The sequence below is a fragment of the Poecilia reticulata genome, linkage group LG2 (assembly GCF_000633615.1).
Source record: "Poecilia reticulata strain Guanapo linkage group LG2, Guppy_female_1.0+MT, whole genome shotgun sequence".
NCBI classification, from domain to species: Eukaryota; Metazoa; Chordata; class Actinopteri; order Cyprinodontiformes; family Poeciliidae; genus Poecilia; species Poecilia reticulata.
In genome coordinates, this window is record NC_024332.1 from 11,927,960 (window position 1) to 11,936,555 (window position 8,596).

General features: G+C 37.7%; 1 long non-coding RNA gene across 1 annotated transcript; it reads right to left on the reverse strand.

The window, feature by feature from the left end:
• Positions 1-2,760: 2,760 nt before the first annotated feature.
• LOC103477538 (uncharacterized) lies at positions 2,761-3,329 on the reverse strand. Its single transcript, XR_535661.1, has 3 exons — positions 3,281-3,329; positions 2,880-3,194; positions 2,761-2,779 (listed from the first exon to the last, which is right to left on the reverse strand). It is a non-coding gene; the product is annotated as an uncharacterized LOC103477538 (long non-coding RNA).
• Positions 3,330-8,596: the final 5,267 nt, after the last annotated feature.

The window sequence follows — 8,596 nt, forward strand, 5'->3', positions numbered from 1 at the left end:
TTAATACCAACAGCAAACAATAGCATATTGGTAGGAAAACTCAGAAAGTGTTATCTGTTAGTAATAACATGATTCAAAAATTGCTTGTACATTTAACATTCATGTCCATATATCAACAGTTTCCCTGAACAAGTAAGTGTAAGAAAATAGAGAACCTGGAAATGTTGGCACTATTTAGTGTTGTTTTGAACAAGAGGCTACTATTTTGTATTAATAAATAAAATTAAACACATAGAAATTAATAGATAGACCTTGACCTCAACACTGAAGTTAACTAAAATGTATAGTCTTTTTTTTAGAAAAAAAAAAGAAACAAATTGTAACTCATTTATGAATTTAGTTTTACAATCACACAGTGTTTACACAGGACATATTGACATAATATCTGACTTGTCAGATGTTGTGTGGACCTGGGTGATTTAGAGAAACTATTCCCCCAGCTCATCACTGATCATTTGACGGAGTGTTACATAAAGATTAGTAATTTCATACACATCATCTGTCATTACCAGTCTGTCCTCAGTCATGAGTTCAGTGCATAAGTTAAATACATCAACATCACAGGGAAAGTCCTTGAAACGACATTCTTCTATACATATTTCCATCTCTGTCAGATCAGCAGACTGTAAAAAATTTGGAACCCCATACAGGTTGGGAACACCATGCATTAATGTGGGACGACCATGCGGAGCCCGAGGATTATTTGTAGATCGTATACGATGGTCATTCCATGCATGGACAACTTCATCCAGCTCTACCTGTTTGATTAAAAAATGGAAAAAAAATAATAAAATAGTTGTTAGAAATAAAGTCATGCTTTTGTATTATTTGTAACTTATTTCAAAATTGTGTGCTGAAAGCAAGAAGTAAATTTATATTGTTTGTAGGAAACAAAACTGGATCAGTGATTTGTCCAGAAAGCTGTCAACAAAATAGCCATCGGCTATAAGCTGGTCAAAATGGTCCATCCAAAACTGGGCACATTCACTTTTTCTACGCCACAGGCGCTTATTTTACAGTCTTCTCTCCAGTGTCCGGAGACTTAATTTAACATTATGGGTTTCTTCCAAAACTCGCAAGATTTCAAAATTCATAAAACCCCTTCTGAAGTATTGCTCAATTATATTATCAATATCCATTTCCTTCTATCAAGTTGAGCATATCTCAAACTATAGGGCCAACTCAAATTATCTCATTATAATGAGATGCTATCTCATTATTTTGAGATACTATCTCATTATAATGAGATAGTATCTTGTTATTTTGAGATACTATCTCATTATAATGAGATACTATCTCATTATTTTGAGATACTATCTCATTATTTTGAGATACTATCTCATTATTTTGAGATACTATCATTATAATGAGATAATTATTCTTTTTTTTTTTTTAACAGAGTGGCGGAAATGGGCTTCCATAGAGCTGCACATATTAATAAAAAAAGAAAATAAAAGTAGAAGATCCAAAGAGATGTCTTGGTTATGCTAGTTACTACAGAATCACTGAGACCTCTTAACGTAGTATTGCTGCCATTTTTAACTGCTCAACATAAGCACAAGTGTTATTATTCCACTTGAAGTAAAAATAGTAAACTATTAAATTAACTACAATTTCTCTTATTATTACCTAGAAAATACATTAGATGTGCAGAAACATAAGTGAAAAAGAAACACACTGACATGCCTGTGGAAGTAATTACAGCTCTAATAAGTCATTTCAGAAAGTACAAAGGCACAAACAAATGAACTATTTAAAAAAAGAATCGACAAGATAAAACACTGCCCATTTGGAAACATGAAAGCACAAGAACAAATTGTAAGGTGTCTCTTTGTGTATTATCAGTCACTACTGAAGTCGTCGTCAAAGGTAACACTCTCTGCTCCTGATAAAGTCTGTAGATCGGGGTGTCCAAAGTGGGTCCTAGTGGCCCGGCATCCTGCATGTTTTATTCTCTCCCTGGTGGTAGTAACAACYTTTGCAGCTTGTCAGTGTTCTTCTTAGCCCTTCTTAGCCCATCATTTGATGCAGGTGTGTTAAATAAGGGAGATAACTAAAACATGCAGGATGCTGGCCCTCAAGGACCGAATTTGGGCTCCCCTGCTGTAGATAATACTCTGTTGCCTGCAGCTTCATCTGTTGGTGCTGCAGCTCTATGAGGATGATGTTCTGGAGACCTCTTGGACCTTTGTCAGTTAGGGCACAGGACAAACCTTTAAGTTGAACATAAATAAAAATACAAAATTTAGATGCTTTAACTTTTGGTATGTTTATACATTACTTAAAAACATACTTTTAAAGTTACCTCCTGATAACAGGTGGGAAACTACTTTAGAGTGTCTTCATAGGATGACAGAGATTTCCAATGATGGTCCATCAACAAGGATCCTCTTTTCCTCTTCCAGTCTCTTTACTATCATGATGTCACTGATTGCCCTTGTTTTTGTGTCTGAAATTGACTGAGTCTGAAATTAATTTATGAAAAGAACAAATCAACTAAGAAAAAGTTTAAATTTGTAAGTTTTGGTCAACACCTGGAGTATCTAGTCACATTATCTGTCAGGTATGATGACAGTAACATATTAGTGTATGTTTACTTACCACGGTGTGATTGCTGCCATGGCAATGCTGTGTCACCGGACAAGATCTCTTCCAAAGACAGAACTTCTGTGTCTGTATCAGTCTTCAAGTGACTGACATCTTCTAAAGCCAATGCTAAGATGTTTTCTTCTTTCTGATCCTTGATGAGCCTTGGCACAAACTTTGTGTCCATCTGTGTCTGCACAAATATGCAGAATCAATATCAACTGTGTCAACAATGTTTATCCAGTATGTACCAGCAAGGTTATTCAATGCCTGGTCAGTGTTACTTACCTTACATTCATGGGCTTTGCCATGGAAAATTGAGAGAAATGGCTTCATTTTAAGCAGGTGTTGGAGCTCAGGACAGCTTTTTGTTAGTTTTCAAGATCTGACCAGTACTTGCATGTTACATCCATGGAAAAAAAAGTGATTGTCTGTTGGCCAGCCTTTGTTGAAAGGACAAGGGTTATGCAAATATCTCGTACACTATCTCAAAGAGCACTAAGCAGCACTCCATGTATACACACCGCTAGCTCCAAGCCCCCTCATCCAATTTGCTGCTGGATCTGTGAGAGATTTCCCTGGCTGCTGACCATTGCCCACCACAAAATCTAGAATGCATACAATTTAGTCAGGCATACTGTTATTACAGGCTTAAAGGTTACTGTTATTATACATTTACAATCTGCAGTCTTACATTTTTGGTTGATTTGTGTATACAGTCCACAAATTTTCCTACGTTTTCAACCTTGGATATGAAAAGGTCCTGAAATATAGCCTGTTCCTCCAATCTGAATAACAAGCAATAAAATACACTTCATGAGGTGTTATGTAGTGAACATCACTAACATATACAAAGAATTGTTATATTGTACACATTCTACAATACCTTGCTGCATTCTTTAAATAGTAATACTTGCAGTTTCCATCCACTGAAACTGAAAGGACATCTGGGGTACAAACTTGACACTAGAAGGGATCCTTCCTTAACATTTTATCCAACTCATATATTATGGCTTCCCACTCAAAAATCTTTTCAAGAAGCTGTCAGCCAAGATCTTACCTGTCTGATTTAAAATGAGAGATAAAAAAAGAAAACATAAAATAGGACATAGGTGTCCAAATACCAGGCATCAAGAAAATGTTAGGTGTCTTTCAAGTTTTAGGTGTTTCTCTGGCACAAAACATTTCACTCAATAAATGTTGATGTTACCAAGACTTAATATGATCTGAATGTTGAATAAATGAGGTGATACCTCAGCCATTTCATTCAAGTGTGTTTAACCAGTTCCACCAAAATGTTGAAGAACATAACCACTCAAGAATGGAGTCAGACGGCCCTTCTGGGATATGTACGTCAAAGTACTCACACAGCCAAAGTTGACAGTTATTTAAATTTTTATAATATAGTTTTTTATGTTTTGGTTTTGAGTCATTCAAAGAATTGTTATTCATACCATTGAGCATGACCACAGTGACTGCCTGTCCTGGTTTGATCCTCATACACTCTGATGGACAATCACAAATTCTAACTGGGATCTCCACAGGTACAAATCATGCTAAAGAAGTTGACATGTTGGATGCATGAATGTAAAGAAAACAAAACTTACGCTTTCTCTTCTTATAGACTACCCTGACTTAAGGAGATGGCATGGTCAGCAGGTTACATGAATGCAGATGTGGCTGATCGATGGGGGAAGACAGATGATGGAATGGGAAGAGAGGCAGCTGTAGAGGTGCTTCTGGGTCTTTTCTTCTTCTGAAAAGACTGAGAGGATGGGAGAACAGGAGGAGAAACGGGAACAACATCAAGCACTATCACAGTATCTTCATTGGATGCTCCTCAGTAAGCATTCCAGGCTGCTCCTGACCTATGGTCTCTGTCTGTTCAAAGATCAGGTTCTCAGCTCTTTACTTCTCTTCATCTGGCTTGCAACAACAATAAATAACATAGACAGGAGGAAAGAAATTTGCCTGTACTGATGCAAGTTCACTTTTAATTCAAGTAAATGACCTAGCTGCAATCAGTGTATTCAGACAGGGTTCATAAAAAAACTTTAAAGATCATCACAGCCTAGGGCAGGGGTCCCCAAACTTTTTCCTGTGAGGGCCACATAACGTTTTCCTTCTCTGGTGGGGGGCCGGAGTCAGTTTGTAAGAGAAAAAGTGTGACAATTACAATCAAATAACCCTCTTTGGGTTCTTCACAGAATAAATCCAAGGATTATAGTTCGTATTTTCCAAACTAAGAGCCGCACTGGACCATAAGCCACAACCCCAAAGTTGTTTTTTTATTGTTGTTTTTTTAATCAGTAAACATACATCTAAGCCTCAGATATCTCTGCCGGTTTTCCACAACGATGCAACTGCAGCAGCGGGGGGCGGACACCCAAAATTTGAGTCATAACAGGTCAATTGAATATCACATTTATTAGGGTTGAAAAAGAAAAAAGTTGCCAAGATTAGATTTAACTGAACTGATTACGGTAGTTTCCGAACGATAACTGTAACAGTAAAAGTTCTGATCCTTTGTGTTGCTACTAGCATGTGCTAAATCAGTGGTCCACCTTTTTATTACCGCGGACCGGTCAAGACTTGGAAATTTTGTTGTTTCCCGGGGGGGAGAGAAGGAGGTGGGATGAACAGTCAGATAAGGCTTCTGCATGTTGGTGTTCCCACTAAATACTGAATATGTCCTATTTGGGTCGTCTTGGCCCTTTTATCGCAGCCTGTGGGGTTTTTCCTGACTGGGAACGAGAATACAACCTGCTGAATGTGACAGGTAGCCAATCAGAAAGCGCGGTGACGTCAGAACAGAAGGGAATCCCAAACAGCTGACATCGGGCAACTGAGAGTCCGGTGGATATCGGAGATGATATGTGGAAATGTTTATTATTAAATCTAAAGATCATTATTATGTTTATTCAGTTTAAAATGTTAACTATGAAAAAACAGTCACTTCCAAATCATAGTGCAGCAAATAGAGCAGCTGCTCCCATCATCTTTTACCCACCGCCTTTTCTTTTTGTTACATCTTTTATCTCTTAAAATGACTTCACACTACACTTCTACATCGTCATCCGTGTTTGGTTATTCTAAATTCCTGCTTAGGTGTTTTACTGGATTATCCTCTGGAATCGGGATGTTCATGACTGGAATCGGTTCGTGTTGCTCCTGCCTTGGACACACGAACCGATTGAACCTGCTGGACTTTTATCAGCTCTGTGGTCACAGAGGTTTGGAGAATCGGCCGACAATTCTTGAATCTTTCCATCTGTGACTCTACTTGTCTTAAGTCACAAGTAGAGCTTGTGACTTAAGACTCACAAGCTCTACTCATCTCCTCTTGACCGCAGCCCAAACGCTCTGACTCTGGTCGCTATGGTAACGTTTATATATCCCTTTAAAATAACAGAAACGCCACAAAAACGAACATTTTACTTTCGTGAAAATTTTAACTCACGATAATGACTAACGGGAGCCCTGAGTTTGTTTCTCTGCAACGAGACGGTCCCATCTGGGAGTGATGAGAGACAATAACACCTGAAGTGTTGCTTATATCCACATCCTGCTTGGTCTCCATGTGGCAAAGCAGCTTGAAGCTTCATTGCCTCATTAGCAGCCGGTCGCCGCATGTTACACAGAGTGGGCTTGTAATGTGGAACTCACCTACCGGTCCGGGATAAATCCATTCTCCTGTCTCTTCTCTGGGCCTTCTCCCCTTTGCAAAGAAACTTTCCAAAGACATCTGATCTGTTTCTTACTCATTTTGCTGCTTGTGGGCTCAGTGTTGGCGCGCAAGTAACCAGACTTCCAATGATTCACTTCCTGCTAAAGAGTCCCCTGGTGGTTGAAGAAAAATCCACATATAAACGGCTTATAGTCCGGAAAATACCGTAAATGAAAAAAAAAAATTATTATTATTATTAATATTCTCAGGTATTGTTCATTTGGAGGCGGATCCGGCCCGCCTCCAAATGTGGAGGCGGGCCGGATCCGGCCCGCGGGCCATAGTTTGGGGACCCCTGGCCTAGGGGCACTGATGTTTTTAGCAACCCTCCAATTTTACAAAGTGGCAACAACAAGCACGACTATAAACACTATTATGTGACTTTATCATGGCTAATTAAACGTATTAAGCACAGGTACACTGTACAGGTACAATTAGCCTCCTAGAGGCTAATTTAGCTAGCCTCCACTGTATATTTTCCGGCAAAAAAGAAACGTGTCTTCAATCATTCACATCACAGTCCTACTGACATTAAGTCCTAAAACTACCATCAGTAACTTTATAACGTGACACTTTGGAGTTATTTTTGGTTTTAGAGTACAAAAACATTTTGACAGGTGCAGATTTTTACTCACCGGATTGTAAGTGTTGCATAGGATGACGTCAGCTTATTCTTCTTCTTGGGTTTTTGTGGGATCCGTCCTTATTTTTATTATTTCAATCAAAAATATTAAACGTTTACAGAACAGTTTACATGCAATCACAAAAGAAAATGCATCTTAATTTTTCTTAAATTTATTTGGTGTAAATCATTGATATCATACACAAAAATAGTTGGTAAATTAAAAAAAAAAAGCTTTTAAATCAAGCTAACAAAAACCACAACAAAAACCCTCCGGTTTTATATTTTTCTGAGTTATTTTTAAATACCGAATTAAAGTCTTATGACCGATACGTCTGACATGTATTTGTAGTAAATAATATAATGTTCAAACTAGCACATACATTGTAAATAAAGGCTTTAAAAAAATAGAATAGACTCATCATCTTAATCGTTCCTAGATCGTCAGTTTCGGACGGTTAAGCATTCAATGAGAGAACCCTTCTTGTCACATATTGACGCGAAGGGGGTACCCTCGGCGTCAACATGTGACGCCGAGGGTACCTGCCCAAGCGTCAATATGTGACGAGTTGGGAGTGAGAATATGTTGACAGAATCGTTGACAAAGGGCAGCCTAAACAAAACAATAGATTTTAAGTTGTGTGACAGATATATACTGAGAATAATGTTTTGACACCAATGTTGTAGCTTAGTTAAACCCTCACCAGTGAGAAACTGACCGATTATGTGGAAAAAAGTGAGACATACACAATCTCTGCATGGCTCACTAAAGAGTTCTGGTGACAGTTGTTTGGAGATATGGAGGGGGTGCACCATATGTGCAACATTAATACTAAAGGTTATGTCAAACATAGTCATGAAGATTTTAAGAGTAATTGCAAACCCTTGTGTGTGTGGTAAGCTATCAAACTACGACTGTAATTCATTTCTTTTGACTTCCTTCTCTTTATTTATACATCTTTATTGTATGAACTTAATTTTGAGTAAGTAGCTTTATTATGATTACTTCTGTAATGCCACACTTTGCCAAAGTGTAGTATTACAGCTGCCTGCCTTGCTCTAACTGGTTTATTATCATTATTATTGATGCCTTTCAAAATATTTCTATGTTTTTGACATGGAAATAAATATATTTAAGGCTTGCAAGTCATAACTTGCAAACCTAAAACAGTTTGACAATAAAGCCCCAAAATAATTTTGGTAATTGCTTGTGTCTTTTTATTAGGTGTATGTAAACTGCTGGTTTTGGCTGTAGTTCCTATATTAGGAATTTATTTAAATACTTACATTAAACTTTAGATGCATTTATCCAGTTTTTGATACATTTATCTCGAGTCTTTTAGCTAATCTTTACCAGGAGTGTCAATGAAGATAATTTCAATAGAAAGCAGAGAATATTGCACTTTGAGGTTTTGATTTTTTTAAACAGGATCTTTGGCCCCCTTGGTCTCCGTTCACATAGTTCAGGAGAATGTTTGGTGTTGTGCTGCTCCATGGCCAGCCCAAGGCATAAGCAAAATAACACAATTTCCAGGATTTTCCAGTCAACAAAACAATAAGAAAGGAACCCCTCCCCCTCTGCTTTTTCTGTTTGACTCTCTGAGTCAGTTGGAAGGTATTATTCCAAAGAGAATAAAAATGTTCCCGCAAGTATAAATAGA